We start from the raw sequence: 27,957 nt of genomic DNA, 5'->3' as shown, positions 1-27,957 counted from the left end.
GAATTCAAGTTATCTCCCCCAAAAGCTTTGTTTTCCAGGGGGCTGACAGAGGGAGATGAGAAGGGGCAGAAGGAATAGCAACTGCTGGCTCCAAACGGCTCTGCTCATCTTTCCCATCAATTATTTACACAAGAAAGATTTACATGAAAATTAATAATTGAATTTTGAATTGCTGCTTTACATCAATAATGAAATAGTTGTGCCAAATACAAAGAGATAAAGAGAACAGCATAAGGAACCATTGTTAATACACAAAAGGAAAAGTAATATTTTAATGAAACTATAAAGCTTATTACTGCTTTATGGCAGAGGGTTACTGTCAGTGACCTAGAACACACAGCTTTATATGCCAAAAGTGAAACCTCCTGTTTAATCTATCATAAATGGTTTTGGCATATTAAAAGTGTGAGCTGGATTCTGCTGGATTCCATAATCAAGTCATTTTTGGTATCAAAATAGGTTTAAAAATAAAAATTTTATTGTATTAGTTAAATTTTTACAGCTTTTAATACAAGTTGTCTTTCAGGTGTGAGCATCCAAAAGTATCATGGTAGACATGAAATTTCAATATTTTAACTATTTCGATATTAATTTTTATTATATTTATATTATTCAATACTATTTTTTTACACCAATTTTGTCAGGTATATTTCTGGAGAAAAGAGACTGAGACTTAGCCTACAAAAACCTATTCAGTTGTTAATATTCAAATTTTTGATAATTGCTATAATTTTATCATTAAGGTAAAAATGCTGGGGTGAAGGCATTGGTGTGCTTCTTGAAATGCTGTAACTCAAACTTTAGCTTCTTTCTCCCCCACCCCCAAGGTAAGGCTTCTGTCCAGAAACAGGAACGTGGAAAGCATGGAGAATAAACAACCTGTACACATCAAAATCTGTAAGTAAGTAAAATGAACTCATTATTTATTTTAATAACATGATGTATGTGTTACATATAGAATTTCTGAATGCTTGGTGATGAGAAAACTGCAAACTGAGTCAGATACAGCACTGACCTGGAAAGCACTGAGACCCTGCACTATATGTGATAAGTACAAATGCTTTTCTAACTTTATTTACTTTTTACTTGCTGGTCAGTCCTTTCAAAATCTTCTGTGATAGAATCAGCTCCTAAAGTGTACTGTGGCCTACATCTATGAATTTAAAGAAAGGAAATGGTAAGTGTGACAAAATAACTCATATAATGTTTAAAGTTATGCACTGTTCCTTGACCTGCTCCAGCTCCTTCACTAAATATTGTTTTCATTTTGATGTAGATTTCTCTTGCCATTTCCCTTCTGTGTTTCACCAGACTGCTACCTGAAGTGAATTTAGGGGGAAGACAAGCATAAAGTCAATTCCACTTGCTGTAATTCCCCAGATTTTAGAAGGGAAAGACATTTATTTAATTTGCCTTGCAACCTATGAGCTCATGGGGTTCATTAATTTCTCAAGAAGTAAATAAGTTCCGCTGGTTTGTTCTCCAATTTATCACTTTTTGTCTGTTTCCATTTTAGCTGGTAATTCCACCTCTCCCTCTTGCTTGAACGAACTCTGTGAGAGAACACATCTGGGCTTTTTCAACTTGGGGCACAACTGTGCAGAAAACAGGCATTTTTTGCTTAATTGCTCTTATAATTGGCAGCCCATGGCTTCAGAGCACAGGTAGCACACAGGTGTGTGGGTTACTGCACCAAGAGGGCTGGCCCTTTGCTGGGACACATCTGACTGGTGATGGGCTGGGTTTCTTGGTGTTTCTGGTGCTGCATCTCCCACTGAATGCCATGAGGAATGCTCTGGGCATGCCAGCCAGGCAGGCATTGTAGACATTGAAACTGCAGCCTGCTTGTCTGCTGTTTTGGGCAGAAGGAAAACACAATTAGGGGAGGAAGTCTCATTAATGAGGACACTTTAGTAGCAGCTTTTGGTAGCGTGGGGCGTGGAAATGTTAGATTTAGAAGATATCTGCCTGTGTTTTTATCTCTACTTAAAATAGTAGAATGGAAAATTATCTTATCTCCATAAATTGCTATTTTTCACTTAGTCAATTATTTTATCACCCAAAGCAGATGCCACACAAAGAACTGTGGTTGGGAGGCATTTAGTTATTTATCTCGGTCAAAGTGTCTCAGTAAAAAAGCTGTCAGTAGGAGATAATAATAATAATAAATATACATGGCATTTGGCTAGAAGAATACAAGATTATACTCAACAGAAACACATTTCTAAAAGAATAATTGTAGCTAATTAGAAATCTCCAGTTATGCTTAGAGTTGTAAGAAAGTGAAATCAAATTTAATTATGCAAGGTCCCAGTTGTGCCAAAGGTGTTATAAAGAATATCTTTATGGAGACATTCAGTATAACAAACTGGCTGGTGTTGTTATTAGCATGCTCAGCTGCACATTTTCTTAATATTAGTTTAGTTTAAAGTTTAATGGTGGTGTTTGTAGGACTAATTACCAAGAATCTGCACAGCACTCACTGGGATAGTCACCCAAAAGGCTCACATTTTTGCAATGTTATGTTATTGGTGGCTCCAGAATATCTTTGACTAAATCCTTTATATTCTGGTACTTAAAAGTGGATCTGTGATCGTGGCCACAGGTGCTTTGGGTGCATAAACAGTGAGTTAAACAGCTGCTCCCTCTGCATGCTGGCAGGGGATTGCTGGCCAGCATCAGGGTTTACTGGGATGAGTGCAGCACTGCTCTGGGACAAAATCAGGGAAAGATTGCTTATCTTGGGTGATAGGAAATGTGGGTAAAGAGGACACACAGTAGCCATACATGTTTTCTGACAACCAGTTGTCCAGGCATGCTGAGGAGGAAAGCTTATTATTCATAGTAACTCCAGATAAAAACCTTAATGCAGGCTGTCTATCAGGTGTGAACATCCAAAAGTATCATGGTAGACACAAAATTTCGATATTTTAATATTGCTTTTAATATTAACAGTGAAAATATCATGCATCTCCTCCCCGAAGGAAAGGATTTTGGCTGAGCAGAGCTAACAGTGAACCAAGGGCTTTTTCAGTAGCACTCACTGTGCCTTGAGCAGGGGAGTCATTCTGTCACCCAGTAAAAACAGATCTTAGGTACCCATGGAGGAGCAGTGATCATGAGAAAAATGCTGTGATGTTAGAGGGATGTGGGAGGATTTGGTGTAAAGGAACCCTGCTAATCTTGGAATTGACACAGAATCAGGAATGGTTTTTGGATGAGGCTGGGCAGTCCAAACCATTTTCCCCTTTTCTGGCAGCTCAGTTCCCCACTGCAGCCCCCTCTGGAGGCGACATGGGTAAATGAAGCTTTCAAATTCATGCAAGCCTTCCCAATGATTTTTTTCAAGCCCTGCAAGGTTAAGTCTTTTCTTCTGTTATTAGAGCATTTCTTTCCAAGAGCACCATTTTCTTCTCAGCCCCAAAGGTGACTTTCCTGCCAGCAAAGACCCTCCTGTCACCGCCAGGTGGTTTTGTCCTTGAGCCACCTGGCCTGACACACTGGGACCCTCTCTCTTCTTCCCCACCCACACAAGGCAAGCATCCCTATGCCCACAGCTCCTCTCCCCACAGGATCACAGTGAAAGAAGGAGAAAGGACATGCTTAGATCCTTCCATCTTGCCTCCTGAACCCCTATTCTGAAAACCTCAAAGTCCACTTTTTCACCTTGTGGTAAATTCACTATCATTCTACTTAATTTGTCGGGGCTTGCAGATCTTCATCTAAGGTTGGTAATTTGCTCCACGGGTCATAATCAAAACCACAGGGGCATTTTGGGCTCTGTGTCAGGGTCTCTGAGCCCCCTGGCAGGGTCTGGGCTGCTCAGGACACCCAGAGTGATGTCCTGCGTTCTGACAAACTGGGGAGTGGCAGGAGGAACAGGAGCCCCGTGTTCCATGGGCACTCACCTGACACATGGCACTGAGCTCCTCTGCAGTGCTGCAGGTGTGCAGCCAGGGCTGAGAGCCTTGTTTTAGTGTCTGTGATCTCCAGGAGGGGCATGCAGCTCAAAGGTGCCTCTCACAGTCTCTGGTCATGAGACGTGTTAGTCTCTTTTCTTAGTTTGGCAGCTGTAAAAAGGAGTCAGGATTCTTCTGTTCTGCTTTTCAAGGTTTATTTTATGCTTATCTGTACTATTCTTTCTCTGATCTGCTGAGGTCTCTCCAGCAGGTTGGGTTGAAGCACACTGACCACCTTCAGGGCAGTGTTATCTTTTTATACTAAAAATTACATGTACTTTATTTTCAATAATGTTCTAATACTTATTACCTATGTTAGACAGTCTGTCTCTAAACTAATCTAAAACTCTCAACATCACCTAGAAGATGGAGGTTAAGACGAAGAAAGAAGAAGGACAAGGCCCGCCTAAAGCTCTCATTTTAAAAACTCAAAATTCTCCTTTTCTATCTTGTAACAAACTATCATTCTACTTAAACTTTCATGGCTTTTGAATCTTCATATAAGGTTGGTAATTGTTTTTTCTAAGGGCTAAAATCGAAGGCACAGGTGTTTGTGACTCTGTGCCAAGGTCTCTGAGCTCTCTGTCTCGAGTCCTCCAGGGCAGCCAGAGGAATTTCTTGGGTTCCCACAAGTACCTTAAAGAGGCAGGAGCTGTGCTGTGTCTCAGCCCTGTCATGTTCCTGGGCTTTGTGCTCAGGCAGGGGAGGCAGCCAGGGGTTTGTCTCTGTGGATCTGCAGGCACTGCTGGAAAAGGAGTCATTCCTGCAACTGGCAACAACCTGGGATGGGATTCACTCCTCTCCACCTCAGACACCTGTGCTCTATATGCATTTGCAGCTGAACTGGGCACTCCAGGCTTCCCTTATCAGTTAATGGAAGAGATTATCTATTTTTAGGCATGAGTCACCTGTCCTATTTTAGCTCTCTATTTTAGTGCATGATGAATTGCATGATGTCCATTAACAATTCAGGAGAGAGTCTAATCCAAGTAGCTCTGATGTGGACCTCTTAATTGATTTATTTGGATCAGTTCTACCCCATCTGCCTAGGTCTTTAAAGCGCTGGGTGTCTTCCAAGGCTGAAACTGAGGCAAACAGTGAGAGAGGCAGTGCAGAAAGCATTTCTGCTTTCTTTGCCCAGACAGCAGCATATTTTCAGGTATGACTTTGGCAGCTGAACACTTGAATTGGCTGTGGTCATTTTGTACTGTCACAAGTACCATTGGTCCTTGTCTAGGAGTAGTTTGGTCTCCATCTGTACAAGCGCCATCTAGCCTGAAAAAGAAAAGGAGTTTCAGTTGCCTTCCTTCTCAAGTATCTGCTGTTTTATGGGCAAATTCCTTCACCTCCCTTGCCCTGTCCCAGCCCTCCTTTTCCTTATGGCTCTGTGTCTGGGCTGCTCTTGATGCAGCCAGACCTGGCAATTCTCTGTAACTCCTCTGAGGCTGCTGACCTTCCTTACCTCTGGTATTTTTGGGGTCCCCAGGACAAAGGAGGAATTGAGAATCTGATTCCATGTTCTTAGAAGGCTAATTTATTATTTTATGCACTTACATTATATTAAAGAATACAATACTAAAGAATAGAGAAAGGATACGACAGAAGGTTACAAAGAATGATAATGAAAACTTGGGAATGCTTTCAGAGCCCCAACACACCTGGATGGTGATTGGTCATTAAATAAAAACAATTCACATGTTGGATAAAAAAATCTCCAACCGCATTCCAAAGCAGCAAAACAAGGGAGAAGCAAGTGAGATAATATTTTCTTTTTTCTCTGAGGCTTCGCGGCTTCCCAGAAGAAATCCTGGAGAAGGGATTTTTCAGAAAATAAGACAGTGCCACTTACCCTTTGCTGAAACGAAGCTCTCTGGCACAGGTCTAATGATGTCATGAGCTCTGAGATCTGCCATTCCTACTCAGTCTGAGTACCTGTCCAGTACCTGTTCTAAACTGGAATATCTATGCACTTACACACAGAGGATGGGGTTCTGTATCCTCTCTTGCCACCTAGCCCAGTGAATCCTGCCTGGGCTGAGGACACTGAGTCACTCTTCGTTCTCTCACCATTTGCATTTTGTTTCCAGACTGTCATCCCAAGATGATAGATGATAATTTAATTCATAGCAGATGAACTTGGCCTGTGATGAATTGCAGAGGCTTTGGATAAAGGGTGAATGTGGATCTTCACGGATAGGATTTCTCCACTGTGGGAGAAGTCCAGGGATGCAGAGGATCCACCTTGTGACACTCATACTTTGTCCAGCTGTTACATCAGAACACAGCAGTGATGCAAGCTTCCTGTTCCAGTGCAAGAGGATCCTGTAGGATCTCCTATAACAGGGAGTGCTGATATGTTTCATGTCCCAGGACTCTGATTCTCAGTAATCCTTCTTGGTGTAAGGAGAAAAGAGCACACACAGTGGGTTTTTAGCTATATCAGTTACTGTACATCTGAAATGTGTCCAAATTCCAGAAGAATGTCTGTTAGATAGCATAAAATACATGAAATGGAAGTTATTTGGCACACTTAGGGAGCTTTGTTCTACAATTCTCTCCCCTTCTGTCTCTCTTGTTGCTAATGAAACAGCTGCTTTTTGGTTTCAGGCTTTAACCTATTTTTGTAATCCTTTTATGCTGTTGGCCCTTTGAAATGCATGAATTGCTATGAAAGAAAGCCAGTGTCATTGCTGGGAGGCACAAGGATGGCCTATAGGTGAGCTCATGTCTAGTGATGAGAGACTGTCTCACCTATTCATCCCCTCCTTTATTTCTATAAAGTGACCCAGTTCCCCATGGCACATGGTTCTATGCCTTTTCTGCTCTTATTTAAGCATTACAATTCTGTCAGCCCCAGCCCTTCATTAGCACAGCACCTGCAGGTAACTCCCTCCTTTGGGAGGAATTATTTTTTCATATCTAGGCCCCTGTTCCCACTGCAGGAATGTGCTGGCCCAAAGTAGAAGAGGAGGTGGAAGAGCTTGGTTTCCAAGGAAAAAAGCTGGAGAACAGTGCAGAAAGAAGGAAGCTGTGAAGGAAATAGAGGGCAAGTGGAAGGCAGAATCTATTTATTGGACAAGAACCAAACCTTGTTTCTGTGAGTGGTTGTGCTCTCAGTGGGATGACATTTTGCTACTGTGCAGCAGAATTTCACTGAAGGCTTGGCAAGTAGAGTATGCCATCATCTGAAGAGTCAGGTTATCCTCATGGCTGAGTGTCCTGGTTCAGGGCAAATTTTGGAGTGAACCCCCAAGGGGCTCCTCTAGGAAAGCAGATTCATTTGGTCCCTCTCCCAGCTAGTCTGGGAGAAAATACCTCCTTGGAGAGAAGTGAAAAAAACCTGTTTATTAAACAATAAAACCTAAACAATATTAAACAATCAAACCCCTTGTTGCTCCAAGAGAGATGACAGACTGAGAAAGTCCCTCCCCGGGTTGCAGCTCAGCTCACTCAGGCTCTGATCAGTCCCTCAGTGCTGGAAATGTCGCGGGCCAGGCCCGGCCTGGTGGGCCTCAGGTGCAGCTGCCGGTGCTGCCCTGGGTGTTCAGGCCAGAGCAGGTTAAACAGGGCCAAAGAAAAGGGAAAAAACCCCAGTCCAGGGAACTTTGCCTCAGGTAGCTAAACTAACTAAAAGCAAAGGAGAGCTCTGTCCTGCTGTCTGTCCATCTGCAGACAACAGAGTCAGGAGCAGGAATGTCGAGGAGTGAGTGCAGTGTCTGAAAACAAACTGCTGCTTCTCTCCCCCCCTTCACTCTCTGGAACAAGGCTTAAAGGTGCAAAACTTATTATTCAGCATAAACAGAACAGAGGACTGGGGATAAAAGCATCATAAAATCAACCCAGGACACTGAGGATGCAAATCCAGGATCACTGAGTTGGTGTACACTCCCATCTGCCCAACACCAGCGCAGGTGTGACTTTAAATGTGATTTAAATCTTTGCATTGCTTCATTGGCTATTTACCATCTACAATTAATTAATTCAGCACTAAACTGTTGTCATTATAATACAAGAGTTCTATTGTCAGTACATTGCAAGGGTTCCATATTGTTAGAGTTTCATACCTCCTTGGTGCTTCTTGTAGGCAGCTACTCTTCTAGGCACTGACTCCAATTCCTTGCTGTTACCATCTGACTCCAGTTCTTACCAATCCACTCTTTTATGCCACTGTTCTTATTGGCTACAGGTGTGGCCTGTTAACATCAGCCTGCTCCTAATCTTTAGTACTTGGTCCAGCTGCAACTCTTTAGGAGATAAGATTATATTCTATACTACCTTCATTCACCCATACTGTACCCCCCTACACTAAACCAGCTTAAGCAGCAGCTCCTTCTGGGATTTGCAGTTTGTAGGCTGGAGGCCTGTTTGTGTTCCAGCTGACACAAATGAACATGCTGTGGTTAACTGAAGGTGTGAAGAATCATACCTCATGTCTTGGTTGCAGAGTTAGCTACTTACTCCTTCCTTTTAAAGGCCAAGCTGAACTCAGCTCATTTTGGATGATTAAAAAAGGAGTTTTTATTTTTGTTCTCTGGTTTCTGAGTTTTCTCCTGAAAAATGTTTTTGATCTGATCAAACAATTTTGTCCTTTCCAGACAGACCTTTATTCTCACTGCTGCATCCATTTCTGCCTTGAGGCAGTGAGGAGGGCTCCTCTTTGCTCTGCATCCCTGCACAGTTCCACTGCAACTGAATCATCTCCAATGTATCTGCTAAACCCTGGCTAAAGACAAGAAGGTCTGAACACAGCAAGGTTTGGCTTTCTTCCTTATGGTTGAAAAATGTGGTTTGAATTCTGTGCTACAGAGAAGAGCCTTGCATGTAGCATTGCATAGATGGCAGATATCTGCCATTCCTCCCCTGCTCAAAATACAGCCACCTATGACACCTGTACACCTTGTGTTCTTAGGACACAGCAGGCCATGAAGTTTAGAAAGCACATTTTGTTAAACAGAGCACGGTTAAGGAGGTAGATGGTTGGGAAAAATAATTCTCACTAAGATTATAAGTATTAATTCCTATCTGTTGTTCCCGCCCTTATTTTTTTTTTTAGGAAAAAGTCAGGCATTTGCTTTCACATCATATTGAAGTTGAAAATACAGTGTTAAAATAGTGTTGGATGGCTGGAAAGGATGGCCAATTGGAAACAATGGATGGGAGCAGCTGGAGAGATAGTGAACATGTCTGTGACTTCTGAAATTAATAACCACGGTATAAAATAAGTTTTGTGGTTTTATAATCATGTGTTTGACCCTGTCCCCAGCAGTAACTCTCCTTTGTGTCACACTTAAAGATGCTTCCATTTGGCTTTAACCTGTTGAAAAACGTGAAGGAGACCACAAAAACCAGCAAACCCCCAGGATTGTCCCACACAGCAAAGAACTGGGGCAGCACAGGACAAGAAAGGGACAAGGCACCATCCCACACCAACCATGTGTGTAAAATTAGAGGCAAAACAACAATAAAGGCAGCAAATAGTGATGCTGCACTTCTTTGATGCCTCTTGGAGGCTGAATAAACCCATACTTGGTGTTTGCCCTTCAACAAAATCCAGGGCAAAAGACCAGATCCTGCTCCTTCTAACAGTGTTAGAACAACTGCAACCAGTACAGAGCCATTTTATAGAACACCATCAACTCCCGGTTTCAGTCCCCACTCTGTGTTTAATGGGTTTGCTCATCCTTTCAGAAAAATTTTATTCTGGTGTGACTGTCAAAACCAATGGTCAGAGCAGAGCATCAGATGGAGTCCATGAACTTTGAGTCTGCCAGAATGCAAAATACCAGGTCCTCAGGTAAACTCTGGGCAGGTTAGGTAATAGCAGTGGTGTTGGCCTGATTTAAAATGTTCTTTTAGCCTTTATTTAATAGTTGTCTTTCAGAGCAGGCTGTTTTTCATTACCATTTAAAATAGATATTACCACCATAGTTAATGACTTTCATGCTTTTTCTAGCCTCCAGCAACTTTATTATTTATTTTTAAATTATAAATGTTCTGCTTTTCTCTGGCATGCCTTTTTTTTTATTCTTTTCCCTAGAACTCAGTAATGAAGTACCCAGGAGAACTTGTGGAAGGAAGAAGCAATGGAGCTGAGAGTGAGCACCAACCTGGTCAGCAGATCAGAAGTTATGTTCAGCTCCCAGCATCCTGCCTGTCAGCCTGGAATGCTGCTGGAAATTCCATGCAGTTGTGCTGTCTTCACAGCAAAGCCTCCAGCCAGATGAAATTTGTATGTGTGAGGAGTCTGTGCTGGGTGGAAACACCTGAAATACTGCAGGTACCTCTTGGTTGAAGAACAAGCATCCACGAATAAATGTAATTTTGAATTGTCCCACTGACTGACCAACAGCCCCTTTCCTGCTGGGGCTCAGCAGTGCTGCTCTTCCCATGTCTGCACAGACACCATGTAGGCTGAAAATTAAATGAGAAGACAAAAAAATCGCCTTAAACATACAATGTTCCCTACAGGGTTTTGTTTATGCAACAGAGAGAGCCAAGGAGAAGATGTGCCCCATGAACTCTGGTTATAGAACTATCATCTTATGGAAATTTAATGTTTTGGTAATCCTAGGTTCTCCTTTGGGACTCTGGCCTATGTCTGTGTTGATATTTCAAGCTGCAGGAGCTGAGGCCTAAAACAAGTTCCTCAAACAAAATGCCATAACATTGCCAAGGCAAAGGGAATAACTGTGGTGGAAGACACGTGGAAAAGCAAATTCAGTGAGTAGGGAACTTGTAGCTAGTCAGACATGTGAAGGGAAGAATATTCACTGAAGAAGCAGAGTGGAACTCTCCTCCATTTAAATGTACTCACTGACTGAAGTGGGAATATTCAAAGCATATTTTTCTGCTATTAAGCAAGCACCAGCTGCTGGAACAGAAGGATGTGCAGGAGAGTGGATCCACCAGTTCCCACCTTTGCCATGCTCTGAGAGCACCTCAAAGGCTGCCCTGGGCTCCAATGCCTGCTAAGAGATGCCAGAGGATGAGAACTGGTGATGACAACTCCAGCAACACAAACTCCCATCTCCTCTCCTGCCTGGATAGGAATCCAGAGGAATTTTCCTAGGGATGTGGGATGCCCTTCAGATATTACAAGAACATTTTGATATATGGAAAATTCAGTCAAACCATGGTGTCTCCAACACAAAAATAGCTGGTTCTTCTTCTCTACTATTCCTGCATCAATAAAGCTGCTATTGAACCTTTTGTGTTTATTCAAAGATCAGCAAAACTTACTAGGAGCCAGGAATTACTTAATAATAACAGAATAAGTGTGACTAAGTAAAAAAGGCCTAAAAGAGAGCTCAGAAAGCTAAAAATACAATTAAAGAGAGATGATTAGAAACCACTAACGATATTAAAAAGTGGTGAAGCATTGGTTTTGGAGCAGAAAACATTTCTGACAGAAATACCAGTATAAGTTTACGAAAGCTGTTTACTACACAAAATGCTGGAAGCATTGATGAAATAGCCAAATTTATGGAATCACCAGAAATTCAGTGCAAGCCAGAAAAGTTGTTTGGTGAAAGTCCTCTAAGCAGTGCATGCCATTTCTAACTCCTGTGAGTGCTGGGTGCTGTGGGACTTGGAGTTCTGAGTAAGATATAATTAGAAAGCAACACAAGCCTCAGGAGTCGTTCCTCTTTCAGCTATTTCTAAGGGCACCTTTAATTGGCAATATTCAAATACAAACTCCTCCAGATATGAGTAATGACACAGTCTTCAACTCTCTCCTAAGTTATTCCAAGTTTCTCAGTGAAAGATAATTTTAGTGTGAGCTGGTTATCTCCATTTAGAATAATAAGAGAGAAACTTGGGTAGATTCTGAGCTAAATCTTCTTGCAAACTGGTTTGCAATGAAAGGGAGAGAAAAGTAGCTCATTATCAGCAACAGAAAGACTTTTGGAAAGCTTCAATACATTCATGAAACTCTGAACATGGAAAAAGATGTATAAATACATATATTTATATCTTCATAAACGCTCAGAAGGGAATGAAGAACCCCTTCTTGGGTTGATGGTCTGGCTGCAGCAATGCACTGCAGCCATGAGCAGAGAGCTGTTCTTTGTATCCCTCTCACATTTAAAACAGCACATTGTCCTGGCTAAACATGATTTGTCACAGATGTCTGCCTCTATCACCAGTTTCTACACATAATCAAAATTTACCATTCTTTCATTTGACACTAGAATCAAAAGGATAAGAAAACTTACAACAAACTCCTTATTTTCTAAAGAGCTCTTATGACTACTCAGGATGCAGTGACTTTGAGCAGTAACTTTCTCTTATTGTATATTTATGAAGCAGATTAATTTCCAAAATGCAAATGCATTTCCCCTATCTTGTTTTCCTTTTTGCCATGGGGTAAAATATCTTCTGAATGCCATTTGTTCTAAAAAGGATCTCAGAAAAACTGAAATTAACACCTGTGGAAACTTCATGCTACCTTAGTATAGTATTTATAATATAGAGTTTCTGGAATTGGAGATATATCATTCAAAAGGTAAAACACCCCAAGTATTATATGACAAAACAGTATTATATGAAAAAACCTACAGTATTATATGAAGTATAATATTATAGTATTATATGAAAATTATATATAGCTAATATATTATATATATTGTAAAAATATAGTATTATATGAAATACATACAGTATTATATGAAAAAGTATTATATGAAGAATTATATGAAAACTATATATAATTAATATATAATAAAAATATAATATTACGGTATTATATGAAAAAACATACTGTCCTTATTTTAGGTTTTAGCAACATTTTAAAGAAATCTCTGAAAATCTAAATAATAATAATAATAATAATAATAATAATAATAATAATAATAATAATAAAGTTTTGAACATGTATTTAATATAGACTTCCAGCTGTATGAGCCCCATGGTAGTTCAGGAAGCCCCTCTGTGTATGGGCATGTGGGAAGTCACATCCTCCCATGACTGACATGACTCTGCCTCCTTTTCCACAGGAAGGATTCAGGACTTGGGGAAACACAGCTGGGTCTCTCCCAGTTTTCCCTTCCCCAAGATCTCCCTCTGCCCTTCCTTGCTGACTGCCATAAATGGCTCCTGCAGAAAGGATGGGAATGGGAATTAGCTCAGAATGCAGCACACGGGCCAGGGAGCGTGAATCAGCATCATCCATCCCTCTGCAGCACAGAGCCTCACAATGAAAACCACATGGACAGTCTAAAAAGTGACAGTCCAGATTAAAAGGATTATTGGACTTTCAAGGAAATTAGGCTTGAACTTCAGGTTTGATTAATTAGGCAATTATTACACACAAATATTTTTTCCAGCTCAAGACCTAAGTATCTCCAAAATATCCAAAGCTGTTATTTTGGTTAAGGTGTGCCTTTAATGGCAACTTATACATTTTAAAGATAAAAAATAATATGAGAAATAATAATTCTCATATAATTATTTTTCTCAATAATGAGAAAAAAAATAGGTGCTCATTCTGATTATCCTTCTCAGTGTAATGAGGCACAATATTCTGGTATCAAGGTCACTTCTTTGATTCAGTGGTGTCAAGTGCCTCCAAAATATTGCTAATTGGGCACATTTATCAACAAAAATCAGCCATTTGTTTTGAATCCTTTTTGTAGTGGGTAGCTCTAGTTGCCAGCAAAATGAGGTCAAAGCCAACAGAGGGGCAATGATGTCTGTATTCCCAGCCTCCACTCATTTAAAGCTCATCACATTTCTACTTCATTGTGTTTAAAATAGAAATGAATTTCACAAAGTAGATTGAAATCCATGAGCAATTAAAAAAAATGTGAGTGAAATGCTGTTATCACTCTGTTAGGGAACTGGACTATCATTGCTTCAGTAACACAGCAAAAAATGGTCCCATAATTGACACTGGATAGATAGCTGGAAAGCAAAATAATGAAGTTGCCCAGGGTGAATTTGAAGAAGTGAAGTCTTTTAACTAAAGACAAAATAATTGGAAAGTTTTAGCTAAGAAATAATGGGGAAATGAACAGAACACTACCATAAAAAAAGCTTGTATAGGCTTAGATAAAAAAAAAATAGAGCAATTGAGAAGAAGACAGCATTGGTAGTGATTAGAAAAGACAGAAAATTAAAGAAAATGACAAAATGCTATGCACAGATGTTGCCTTCTTTAAAGTCAGAGTTTTCTGTGGAGTTGTATGAAAAGGGAAGTAGAAGTCAGGGTGAAGAAATGAGACCACATCATTGCAGAGGCAATCTCCCTCTAATGAAGAGCAAATCACCTGTGGGTTAATGGTGTCCTCTGGGGCTGGGCTGCACAATGCTCTCTGCACTGTTTTTCACCCATTTTTCTGCTGCATTAAGGGTGTGGAAATGTGGCAGGAAATAAATCCTCTTGTGTCCCAGCTGGTCCTTAGTAATCAGAGGGGCTGGGTGTGGCTGCCCTTAATTTCTGATTGTGGTCAATTTGGCACTGTCAGCCTGCTGGAGTTCAATGAGAATTTGCATGATTACAGATTTATAATAGTGCATTCTGCCAGTCCAGTGCTGTAGGTCCTTGCACAAATCTGATGGTTTATTCAAGCAATGGGAAAGGAGATTCAGGAGTACAGAATTCAGGTGAAAAATGCACTAACTTGCAGAGTGTTATTGTGTATGGAGACAGGAGTGACAGAGATATTAGGGATGCATATATGTACACATGTAAGCATTCAAAGGACTGCTCCAGTATGGGTGGAGATGGATTTTCTGGCATCCTGCCAGGACTGAAGGAGACACATTCCATCAGCAGATCCTGAGAAAACAGTGGTGTTCCCCCCTCTCTTTTTTAAATTATTTGTGTTGTCTTTATCTGTCAGAAGTGGAGGCACACCCCACAGTGTGCCCAGGAGCTGTGCCTGTGCATCACCAGTGTTGGCAGGTGCCAGGCACTGGAATCAGTCCCAAGGCAGAGCAAGGCAGCTGGCCACAAGGGTGCAGTGAACTGTGTGCATGTATTGCAGCCAAAATCTGGTGGCTTTGAGGTGCAGCTCATCTGGGTTCAGCTGATGGTATTTCTCTGCAATCCTCAGCTGAAACTGCTGCCTTGAGTTGCTTAACCTTCAGGAGAAATGGATACATCACTAATTTAGTGTTTCTCTTTTTTTTTTTTTTTTTTCTTTTTCCATAGGTTTTATTTGTTGTCATCTTATTGCAAAAGTTCCATACCTTCTTGGTGATTTCTCACGGGCATCGCCTCACATCACTGACTCCTCTCTTCTTCTTCTTCTTCTTTGTCGTCTTCTCCTTCTTCTTCATTGTCTTCTTCATCTTCTTCATCATCATCTTCTTCTTCTTCATCCTCTTCTTTGTCGCAGCCAACAAACCCCATCTCCCTCCTCACCCAGCTAACCCGCTCTCTTACAGCACTCATCCTCACTGGACACAGCTGTGGCCTGTTAAGGGCAGCCCTGTTTTTCTATTCTTGTAGATGGATTTTTCATCAAAATATGCTGTTAACTCACAACTAATATGTTTTTAGGAGCAATATATACTTTTTAATATATGATCCTTTTATAAAATATACATATAAACCATCAGCAATGCCCAATAAATAAATACCCAAGTAACACCCAATATATACCAAATAAATATAAAATATACCTATATAATAGAAATGTCCTTTCCTACACAAGTTAGGGAAGATCTCAAATAAAATATTCTAAACTTTTAGCTTGGTAATTTGCATATCTATTAGCATCTTACAGTATTTGTTCATTCAGCATTACAATTGATGGAAGGTGGTTTCTAGTAACAACATCATTTGCTCCTCTCCCTGCTCTTCACTCTTTTAAATACCATTTAAATATTTAACGTAAGATTTTTCCTTTGCTGCTTCCATCCCAAGGTTGAAGATTTTTATTTCCATGCAACAACTAAAAATGGACTTTTGAAATAAGCAATGTGGTTGCAAGGATTGCAGCAAGGTTGGATGTACAATTAAGATAATGGTGGCACTATCCATCTGAAGAATCATTTAGATAATGATTACTGCATTGGAACATTCTATGAGGTACAGAATAAAAGGAAAATCAAAAGGAATTCCTTTTGAATAAATATTTGGCATGGCTGAGTGCTGCAACAGCATATCTGAATGATAAAAGATGTTCACTAAGCCAAAGCTGTATTCTCTGCTAGAGAAGAGGAGGATTTAATGTGTTGCTTTTTTTCCCCCTCCAGAGCTATATTTTAAATGCAAAGTGTTGCTTTCTTGAATGCTCAGTTATTTCTTGAAAGGATATGCTCCAAAAGGAAAATAAAATTAAATCAAATTTACAAAAAAATCTTTCTAACCTTTGTTGTGCCAGGGAATAGAGTAGAAACAAGCTGTTGCAAGAGAGGATGCTCTGCACAGGAGGAACACAGCTTTGGGCTGATTCTCCCAAGGCAATGAAAAGTGCTGTGAGGCAGAAGGCTGCTGTGTTTGATTTCTTGGCTATCTGGGCACACAGACTTCCAGGGCAGGTCTACACCATTGCCAGGCTATTGAATTCCCTGATTTGAGTTTGTCAATCCAGAAGATTCACTTTCTCTGAGAAGTGGGACTGCAGCCACATTAACTGCACCTTTCCTCAGGGAGCCAGCTCACAGCCTTGCAATTTGGGTGAGCTGTGAGTCATCCAAGTGTCACAGTCAGAAATTACCTGGGATCCTCTAGTGTTTATTACCATAGCATCATCTTTTGCAACCCAACACTATTCTCAATTACATTTGTAGGTTTTTATCACTCTGAATTTGGATATTTTGATCTTGTTTATTCAACTAGTCTTAATTTATTGTTTGGTTTGTTGGAGTACTTTAGTGAGGGTTTACTAATCAAATTTCAGGAAGATGCTTGTTAATTCAGTAGGTTCAACTTATACTTTAAAGATCTTCTACTTTGGACCAAAGGGTACAAATGTGCATTGTTTTTTTCATTGTCCTTCCCATTTCACGAACCTTAATGAGGCAGCAGTCTATCCCCAAAGCCCAAATGACATTTTTCTGAAATAGTTCAGGCAAGAATGTGTTGAATGTGCATCCCTTGGCATATAGTTGCTCACAGAAGTAGATATTTCAAATAACCTTCGCCAGGCCCTGTGTTTACCAGGGGTATTAATTAAACTTCCATGAAAAAGTCCTCAAGGATTACATTAGAACCAGGTATAACATCCCTCTGACATATCTGGCCTATTTTGTGTGTCGTTTAACCAACAGTGGAAGCTCCCTGTGACCTGTCATCCCTTTCATTAGTCAACCTAAACACCCTAGACAGAATTATAAGTCTCTAGCTGTGCAGTAACAATTTCAGTAACTATACCAGAATTATAAATCTCTAGCTGTGCAGTCACAATTTCCCATTTCTCTCAGCATGACACAGACCATCAGATGCTCTGAAGGTGCTTGGATATCTGCTGTGGCTGGCTGACACTGTGTTTCTTGAGGTCCTAAGCAGGATCAAAGGTAAAATCAATGTGCCAAAGGATCTAACTGTCAAGCTGAGACTGATTTTCCAACAGTTTCATAAATGCAGTCTTTAGCATTGTTTATAATCTCATAGTTTTGGATTAGACATGTAAGCCCAAATGCCTGATAACATGCAAGCCTTTTGGTCCTGGGAGGGGTACTCACCTATTCTACAAAGCATAACTTAAGATATAAGCTCAACATTAAAAGTGTGTGATGTCTGTGACCACCACAGTCTTCAATGAGTGTACTCCCAAAAGACAGGAGTGCACAGAAGCTGAACACTTCATTTAATGCATGAATCCAGTGGTTTTCATTTTTATTTGAAAAGGAGTGTCAAAGCACACTAAAACTGGATATAGAGAAAACTGAGGGTGAAAACAAAAGCTTAGATAAGAGTGGATAAGCTACTCCAAGATATGAAGAAATGCAAGCCTCCTGCAAACACATTAGAAAGAAACATACTGGAGAATTTAAATGACTAACTGAACTTAATTTCTTTTGTTATCACCCTCAGTAAGCAGAGAGATTGTTTTGTTTGTTTTCCTCTCCCTTCATGTGTTTATGGAATACTCTTATGGCAATTTAAAGATACTTAGACATTCTTCCAAGTCAGAAAGGAAAATGGAGTAAGACCTCCACAATAGGGACAAAATTAATTTTCTCCTAAAATGATGCCTTGTTGAACCTTATTGAAATGAAACAATAATTAGACCACAGCAGAGGGGAGATATATCTGTATAGGGACCCACATTCCACATATACACAACTATAACTCACTATATTTTATTTGATCACAACTCTAGCACAAATCTTCTCCTGGATGACAGCTTGGATCCAATAAGACATAATTGGAGGGGATAGGTGCTAATGTCTTGTCAAAGTTATATAGTTTCTTTTTGAAAAAGACATCTGGTTTAATTGCTCAACGCCAACTGAATTCCTATAACCAAAGGCAGTAATTGCTTGCTGCTGATTTATATCTATGAATAATTGAGGGACTTGCCTTTTTCTATCCTTTCTTTGGCTACTGGGATTGAGGGGACCCAAACTTTGCATTTATTAAATAGATACAATCTTGTTTTTATTTAATTTCCATTTTTATTTTCTGTTCTCTGTTTTCACTTATGTTAAAAATCATCCCCTATTGTTACACATGGTGTAACAGCACCAAAACACAAAGATGCCTGAAAGCATGTCTCATTTCCAGTTCTTGCCTTCCTTTAAAAAACACAGCTTGGTGGCTTTTTCAGGGGAACCATGTCTGAAATATCTATAGAAGAGCTCTTCAAATGACAAAAAGGCATTTACAACAAATCACACTCGTCAGTAGGGTTTTCTTCTAAATGAAAAAAATCCCCTAACAAGCCTTAGTGTTACATTTCACAGGACTTTTTTTATGCCAAGAAACTGCAATTATGATGATGAATTAAGCTTCTTTTTCTTTCTGCAGGCTTAGAATATGCTACAGGCTAGCAAACTGCTGTTTTCCCTGTGTTTATGAAATGCAATGGTCAGAGAGGAATGCTGATTCTTGGGAGGCAACCTTATCAACACCTCTGCGTGGGCATTTCATAAGAGCATTTTGCCTTATCTGCTGAGCAACACAGTCATTTTCATATTCAAGATTATAAAAGTGACTGAAGATAATTTTATTTACACACACACACACACATATATGCAAAATATAGGAATGTTTTCCTTTATAACTGCTTAGGCTCAGACAAGGGTTGTTCCAGGTAATTTTTGTGGCACTGACCAGACAGACCAACTGTGAATGTCAACACTGGAAGGAATTTCACTCTTTCTAAGCACACAGTACTAAACAGTTGACTACTTACCTGAAGCTTACTCCTGCCTTCATTTAACTGGGAGTCAAAAGAGCCAAGAGGAATAATAGATTCATTATATGTGAAATGCTACATTTCAGCTTTTGACCACTGCTAAATGCAATTTAATTGGCTAAATGAATGCAGCATGCAATATTTATAAATGTCCTTACAGTTCCTTAAGAATTTGCTCTGCATTATTTACATAGGAATGTTAGACTTTGCTAGCCATTTATGAAGGATTAATTATCTGTGATTAGAAAATAGCTGAATATGCCAACATGCTTGTTCATTCCTTTTAATCAGTAATTTAGAAGAAGTTTTTCACCCTAATTAAAACCTTAGTGTATTTTTGCACACATTCTGCACTCCCTTAGAAATAGGAAAGAAAAGCCCTAACAGAGCAATCTCCAGCTCATCCCTTCTTTTCACCTTATGAATTCTCAGTTCCACATGCAAGAAAGAGAAGTACAATTCCTAGTAAAAGAGGGATTAAATAAATATTAGAGATTTTTTCATCCATTTTCAAATGATCTGTAGGGGAAACCAGAAATTACTTCACTGGCTCTGGAAGTTGTTGTGAGCTTCCAGTGGCTACCTGGTGTGATACTCAATAGAGTGATTTCTAAAAGAGATGCTCAGAAAGACTTCTGCTCAGGATCATGTGTAATGTCACAGTTGGGACATTCACTTTTAGTATGGACCACTTGGTTCCAGTCTCTGCTCCTGACCAGGTGAGAAAGGGATATCAAAAGCTCAGGTAAGTATTGTGCCATGTGGATGGATGGATGGATGGATGGATGGATGGATGGATGGATGGATGGATGGATGGATGGATGGATGGATGGATGGATGATGGATGGAGGGATGGATGATGGATGGATGGATGATGGATGGATGGATGGATGGATGATTGATGGATGGATGGATGATGGATGGATGGATGATGGATGATGGATGGATGGATGGATGATGGATGGATGGATGATGGATGGAGGGATGGATGATGGATGGATGGATGATGGATGGATGGATGGATGGATGGATGATGGATGGATGGATGGATGATGGATGGATGGATGATGGATGGATGGATGGATGGATGGATGGATGGATGGATGGATGGATGATGGATGGAGGGATGGATGATGGATGGATGGATGAATGGATGGTGGAGGGATGGATGGATGGATGGATGGATGGATGGATGGATGGATGGATGGATGGATGATGGATAGATGGATGGATGGATGGATGGATGGATGGATGGATGGATGGATGGATGATGGATGGAGGGATGGATGATGGATGGATGGATGGATGGATGGATGGATGGATGGATGATGGATGGATGGATGGATGGATGGATGGATGGATGGATGATGGATGGATGGATGGATGATGGATGGATGGATGGATGGATGGATGGATGGATGGATGGATGATGGATGGATGGATGGATGGATGGATGGATGGATGGATGATGGATGGAGGGATGGAGGGATGGATGATGGATGGATGGATGGATGATGGATGGATGGATGGATGGATGATGGATGGATGGATGAATGGATGGTGGAGGGATGGATGGATGGATGGATGGATGGATGGATGGATGGATGGATGGATGGATGATGGATAGATGGATAGATGGATGGATGGATGGATGGATGGATGGAGGGATGGATGGATGGATGGATGGATGGATGGATGGATGGATGGATGGATGGATGATGGATGGATGGATGGATGGATGGATGGATGGATGGATGGATGATGGATGGATGGATGGATGGATGGATGGATGGATGGATGGATGGATGGAGGGGTAATGGTGGCTGGCTCCTCCACTCCAGCCTCATTTCTGAGCAGGGATGGGAGCCACTCACACACCTAACAGTGCTCAGGAGAGGACTCCAAGGCAGTAAAATGGCACCAGCACAGAAATAACTACTGTGGGATACAAAAAAATTCAATGTTCACATCCCTGACCAGAACTGCATGAAAAAGAAATAATCTACCTTGCATTCAGCAACTTTACCGCAGGAAAAGAGCATGCACATGGAAGTTAATCACAAAACAGATGCTTTAGTATATCAGCAGCCAGTAACCTCCCAGTAACTCCTTCTACCTCAAAGCCCTCCTTCCTTTACTGGGTAGAATTTAAACTGCAGCCTCTCTTGAAGATCTTTAGGGGCTCTCTCAGTTATCTCTGCTCAAGGAAATTCAGGTTTTTGTCATGCACATTGGTCTGGCAAGTTCCATTCTTGCTGTGCACAGAAGGGTCCCCATCCCTCACACAGAGATGTGCAGCCATCAGTGCCTCCTGTGCCTCTGCAGTATTGCACAGAGGGGCTGAAAGCTTAACCTGTCACACCAAAATCAAGCAGCCTCTCCTCATTCTGCACAGCATGCCTGTAAAAAGCCACTCAGGACCTGCTTTTAAAATGCTGAATGTAAACACATTTTGTTAACAAAATTGGAAAACAATATTTTTGGTGGAACCTATTTTGATCTGGTTTGCTGCCTTGCCTCAAAGATCTGGAGACTATTGATAAAAACAGTCTGTTCTTGGGGTTAAAACTGAAGACATGACATTTTTGTTAATCCTGTTAATCTCATTAGATATCTGCCCAGAGTTCCTCTACAACAAAATGAGTCAGAGAGTAGAATGGTTATGGATTTTTTTGTTAATTTGTGAGAGATTTTCCCTGGCTTTGGAGCATTGACAGCTACCAAAATGAAACATCTTACACTCTGTAGAACCCTGTCAGGCCAGCCTAACTCACAATGTAAGGCAATTCCAAGTGATTCAATAACGTGAAGGCTACTTTCAATTTGTGTGAATGGTGCATACACTGCTTTCTGTACAGGAATAGCTTGACAATTTAGGTTATTTCAATGGACTGTTCACATTCAACTGTGTTGTCACCATCTGTTCCACCTTGCCATTATAAATGCAAGCAAGCATTGTTCACAGTTTCAGCTTGGGTACATTCCTTGCCCTGCACAGTGCAAGCCATCCATCTGTTTCTGGTGGAGAATGCAGACACAAACTGGGAAAAATTTCCTCTTCTGATCCTGCATATTCTTTGAGAAGATGATGAAGATTTTAGATTGTAATATGGTGGGTTTGATGAAGACCAGATAAAGTACAAAGTGTTTAAATGATCTTTGAGAGCACCAGCCCCTTTCCACATTCCCCTTTATGTTCCTGCCTCTCTCTATACATGTGCCTGCCATATCATAAAATATATGATTTTTCCTCCTCTAGTGAGGAAGAAAGTATATTGCAAAAGTATCAAAGGGGATACTTCACCTTTTCTATTGCAAAATTTAAAAAGGGAAATGTGTAGTCTCTCACTATGTTGAGATTCAAAATAATGTTCATCTTCTTTCTGAGATTATGACTGATAAAAGAATGAACTTTAAAGCACCAGTCCAAGTGGATTTCAGCCCTTTTACAACAAAAAACCTGATGTATAGCAGAATCAGCATCTATGCACATTGATGCACTTTCTTTTCTAAAGGAGCTCCTTTTTAAATACACAAAATGAGCTGTCATAAGGAAACACAGTAGGATTTCCCTGTTAGTACTTTTGTTTTCTTTTCATTGCCCATGCATAGTATCAACTTCTAGCTGACTCTGCTTGCCAAAGGCAGCCTTGTGAGAGATTATAGGTGTGGTAGTACTTGCACTTACTGAACTGTCAATATTCCACTGTTAATTAGTTGCTAATGATGCCATTTGCCCAGACGATATTTCAGCAAGAGAAACTCTTCTGTTTAAACATCCTCAACAATCTTATTGTATTGACATACCAAGACCAGAGCAATGAAATCTCTCATTATTTCTGTCCATTTCTTCCCCCAAAGGTTTCCCTCTGAGACAGTGAGGAGATGGGTATCAGAGGCAGTGTCTCATCTGTAGGGCTCTGGCTTGAAGTCAGGCAGTGATGCTGGCAGCCAGAAACCTGTGATTTTCCATTCGTGGATTTTAGTGTGTGCTATTTCCTACTACAAACTATTGCATAACTAAAAGTTTTTGAGACACCGGTTGGATTTCTAACCAGGGAGGACCAAAGCAATCATCTCAGTGACTTGATCCACATAAGAGAGCTGGGCACAGCATCACCACACCTAACCCTAAATGCCCTGCTATTATCCACACCATAAATCTTCTCAATGCAAGTGCTGAAATTGTATTAATCCAGAGATGCTTGCAGTCTCAATTTTCCAAACTCTTGGCAGGGAATCCTAAAGAGATGGGCTTAAGTTTCACCTCCTAAGGAGGAAAGGGCTGCAGGAAGGCTTTGATAGCAGAAGTGGTACGAAGTTTATCTCAGACTGTGGAAGCACATGCTCCTAGAAACAAACTCCTGCTCTAAACAAACAATAGGGGGATTTGAAGCTCACTTTCTCATCCTCTGGGTGGAACCTATAAACACCAGGTTCTAAGTAAAAAATAAGGGAAATGCACAACACATTTCTTCTTCCTCTCCCCTGTCCTCTGCACAGAATCTCACTTGGCTTTCTGTTATAAGTGTATTCATTTGAACAGTCTTTGCAGGTGGTATGGGAAAGGAAAAATCTGATTTCTGAATCCTGCTGGAGATTAAACACCATGCTGCTCACTCAGAAAAGGCTTCTGTGTTGGCTCAGTGGACAACTACTGAGGTATCCACTAGTTAGTGGACAGGTAGGTACGTGCAGGCTTAACTGCTCACTGGGGAAGGCTTTGGGGAATCAATATTTTTGATTTAGCCATTTAAATAAAAACAATAAGTTAAGCTTTGTGCATTCTGTGGTTAGAAAAATATTCTCCAGGCGCAGTTACAGGCAGTGGCTGCTGTGGTGCCTCAGTTTCCTTCTCCTGTGGGCACCAAAAGGAGCCAGCAGGGGCTAACACAGCAAGGATGTCTGTCTGTCTGTCTGTCAGTCTGTCAGTCTGTCTGTCTGTCTGTCTGTCTGTCCCTGAGCTGCCCATTTCCCCATCACAGTGTCCTCCAGTGTTTTCCTTCCTGACTTCCTCTGAGACACCCTGTCTCCACCTCTCTGTAAAAGAACCTAAAGGTGGTTTCTCTAGGAGAAAATTGGGATCTGTGTGCTGCTGAATGCTGGTAAGGTGATTTCCCATGCACCAGCAGGCTGCCTCTGTATTTCTAGACTAATTTAATTTCTCATTTCTAGACTCTAGACATTGATTCTATAAAGTGATTCGGAATCCTGTGCAGTGAGATGCATTTCTGACATTTATTTCGTATATGATATGTTTGGACAAATCCTACAACATCCACCCCAATATTATGGTGCTGATGCTTTAGAACAGTGAATATATGGGGTTGTAGTGGTCTAGGTTGCACATATCCTGAGGGATGGGGATCAAAGGAGTTGCTTGCTATTGTTTTATTCAGGAATTTTGTCATGTTAGCTGGTTTCACCCTAGAAGCACAAAGCACCTCACAGAAACTCTTCCCCTAACCAGCTCTACTGATTGTCTCTCTCACTATTCTTTGCAATGTGATTCTGGAAAGAGATTGAGGAATTTTCACATAGTAATCCAAACAGCCCCACTGGCATGCTCATGTTCAGGAAATAAAAGAAAAATTAAAAAGTAATTTTTTCTTTTAAAGTTTTTAAAAAGATAAATAAAACAAAATATCTACCAGGAGCAAAATATGACTGAATGAAAATTTCCAAGCCCCAGTTAAAGATTTTCAGTCACAAAAGGGGAAGAATAAGGTGGCAAGAAATTAACTCTTTTCCCTTGAAATTCTCCTTCTTTATCCTTAAAACAGAACAGAAACAGAAATTCAGATTTTTATTCTCTTAGATCTGCCACCAAGGACTGATAACTTTACAAAGAGTCCACAAACACTAATATTTCTTGGATACTTATATATATTATTATAGTCTACATAAGAAGAGAAAAGAAGCTTGAAGATTTTTGGTGACACCATTTTCATCTGCTATGACATTTTTTTTCTTTTGGCTTGTCCAGAGTCTGCACTTTCCACATTTTAATAGCTCTGTTTTTAGTTGAAATTTCCATGTCTTGTTCTGGCTGCTGGTCATTTTGCAGTCTTTTAGATTTCAAATGAGTTATCCCCTCCCTTACCTGTAATTTATGGGCTTGATTACTTTCTTAAGTAGTGGAATTAAAGCATATTTTCAACAGTTTAAGGTATTCTGACTAAGACCATTTTAAAGAGTGCTGTGCCTTCCTGTGCCTTATTAGAGCAAATTTTAATTCTTATTTCATATTTTGTACTCCAGATATCATTCTATACAGCCCTTAACTGTAATTCTAAAGTCACCTGCATTTTAAAATCAAAATTGAATGCTATTCACTTGGGGGAAAAGGCCAATTTTTAGGATGAGGATTAGGTCAGTACTGCTTACAACTCCATTATGGGGCAGCCATAAAAGACCTAACTTTTAAAGGGGAAAATGGTGCTTTTTAAAAACTCCCTCATGAAAGGTCTGAGCATACAGTTTTGTGTAGTAGGACTCAGGGTCATTTCAAGCTCAGAACTGAATGAATTGCTATTAGTCAAGGAAAAATCCCAGCTACTACTAAAACCTACTTCAAACTTTAGGGTTCAGCCTCTTGTTTTCCATGTGAATATCCTTTACTTCACCTCCTTGTGCAATGGACAGTCTGAATTTTCTCCTGGTTTAGTCATTCACCATATGATCCTGTCTGGAAGAGAAACCAGTACATAACTGGTGGGTCTGGCTGTGACACCTTTAGTCAAAAGTCATTGTTTGAGAAAAAATTAAATAAATAAATAAATAATAAAAAAAAAAAAATATATATATACACAAACAGATATATCTGTGAGGCAATACAGCTAGATATAAATTTATGAAGTTAGATTTTAAGAAATGCATGCATAGCATCAATGAACAGTAATTGCAATATGTAACTACATGCACAAACACAATTAGACACAGAGACTTGAATGTGTAAATATTCTACTTGTTTATTCAGTAAGGGTTGCTCTAAATGAACAGCAAATAATAGCACATTTGTTTTGCAAGTGCAATTATGTTATGAATTTTGCCTCTGACTCATTAACCAGGCTTTGTTAAATGTTACAAGTCAAACTGCATTTATCCATATGCTCTTGATCTAATACTGAGCACAGTGTTAACTGATACGTTTTAAAATGCGACCTTTGCTTTTATATTTTTGCCCCTTTTTTTGCACAAATTGTTATGTGAGAAAACTTAACCATGTGTTGGGTTAGGAGCTGGAGAAGGCCCAGAGAAGGAACACAGAGGTGGGGAAGGGAACACAAGGAGAGCTGAGGGAGCAAAGGGGGCTCAGGGGGGTTCCTGCCACTTCACAATTCCCTGAAAGGAGTTACAAACAGGTGGGAATGGGAATCAGCCTTCTTCCTCCAAGGAACAAGTGCTAGGAGGAGAAGGAATGGCCTCAAGTTGTGCCAAGAAGGGTTTTGACTGGTTATTAGAAAATAATTCCTCACTGGAAGAGTGGACACGAAAAACACAACAGACAGGCAGCTCTCCAAGGTAAAAAGGGGAATTTTTAATATCTGACTCCAACATTTATAGATTCCCAAAAGTGACAGTGGATTGGAGGGTGACAGTGCCACCTGTCCAGTGACACTAAACAAACAGTCCATTAAATTTCTCTTCTTTCATAAAAAACGGAAAACAATGAGTTATTTACATAAAATATGTGAAAAAGTTCCTTACAAGAATGTAAACATGAGAAAGCTTAAAAAAAACGTAACGAAACAAAGCAACAGAAGGGGGATCAGGTACTTTGACAGGGTGCCCAAGGCAGTGATGGAATCAGCATCCCTGGAAGTGTTCACAATGCATGGACGTGACACCTGGGGACAAGGTTTGGTGCTGAACAGTGGTGGTGATGGGTTAATGTAGGACTCCATGACCTTCCCTGTCTTTTCCAACCTGACTCTCTGATTCTGCACACAGAATTCTGGTCTGGTTCTGGCCCAGAAAAAAGCAGTTTTTCCTGTGGAGCCCCAAGGGATAAACCTGTCCCACACAATTGAGCAAATGTGCACCATCCTCTTGGGTCCAAAATTCTCTGTACCTACACAAGTGAGCCCAAGGGGTCAGGCTTTGCAGTGCTCTCTGAATGTGCATATCAGGATTTATTGTGCCACATGGGGGAACATTTCTCTTTCTTTTCCCACTGTGTTCCTGGTGAAAAAGCGAAAGCCACTGACTGTGAAGTGTTACATTAAACCCAGCTGAGCCAGTGCCACAACCCCAGCATCATAGGCATGCAGCCACCATGTAGGAAACATCAACAATTATATATCAAGTTCAGCTACTGAGAAAGAGGAAGAAAAGTACTGCTTGGTTTTACAAGAGAGTTAGAAATCAAATTAGCTGCATCGATACAACTCTATTTTGCAGGCAGAGGAAATGCACTGTCCATAGTACATTCCCAGAAAGAGTAACCCCAACAAAGCACCTGCGCCTCATTCTTCTCACATGTATAATGCAGTGAATTTGAGAAAACCTCTCCATCCCACAGGATGATAAGCTCAGCACGTTCAAGAATCTTATTCAGACTGTATTCAAACCCCAGGTTTGGGAGCATAGGACAATTTTAAATGACAAAAGTACTGAACTAAGCTCTCTTGTCAGTGCTGTGAAACCAGCATTTTGCTGCCTTCAGTCACTGAGTTAAATTG

At 40.4% G+C, this 27,957-nt stretch overlaps 1 long non-coding RNA gene across 2 annotated transcripts; it reads left to right on the top strand.

Moving 5' to 3' along the window:
* The first annotated feature begins 651 nt into the window (after positions 1-651).
* Positions 652-12,495, top strand: LOC134419185 (uncharacterized). Of its 2 annotated transcripts, XR_010027997.1 has the most exons (4): positions 652-901; positions 8,555-8,712; positions 9,013-9,170; positions 9,997-12,495. It is a non-coding gene; the product is annotated as an uncharacterized LOC134419185 (long non-coding RNA). The 2 variants fall into 2 exon arrangements; XR_010027996.1 differs by lacking the exon at positions 652-901 and having other exon boundaries at positions 916-8,712.
* The last annotated feature ends 15,462 nt before the right edge of the window (positions 12,496-27,957 follow it).

Source organism: Melospiza melodia, chromosome 6, assembly GCF_035770615.1.
Source record: "Melospiza melodia melodia isolate bMelMel2 chromosome 6, bMelMel2.pri, whole genome shotgun sequence".
Lineage (NCBI taxonomy): Eukaryota > Metazoa > Chordata > Aves > Passeriformes > Passerellidae > Melospiza > Melospiza melodia.
Note: the sequence above shows the minus strand (reverse complement) of the source record. Positions and strands in the feature narration are given on the sequence as shown.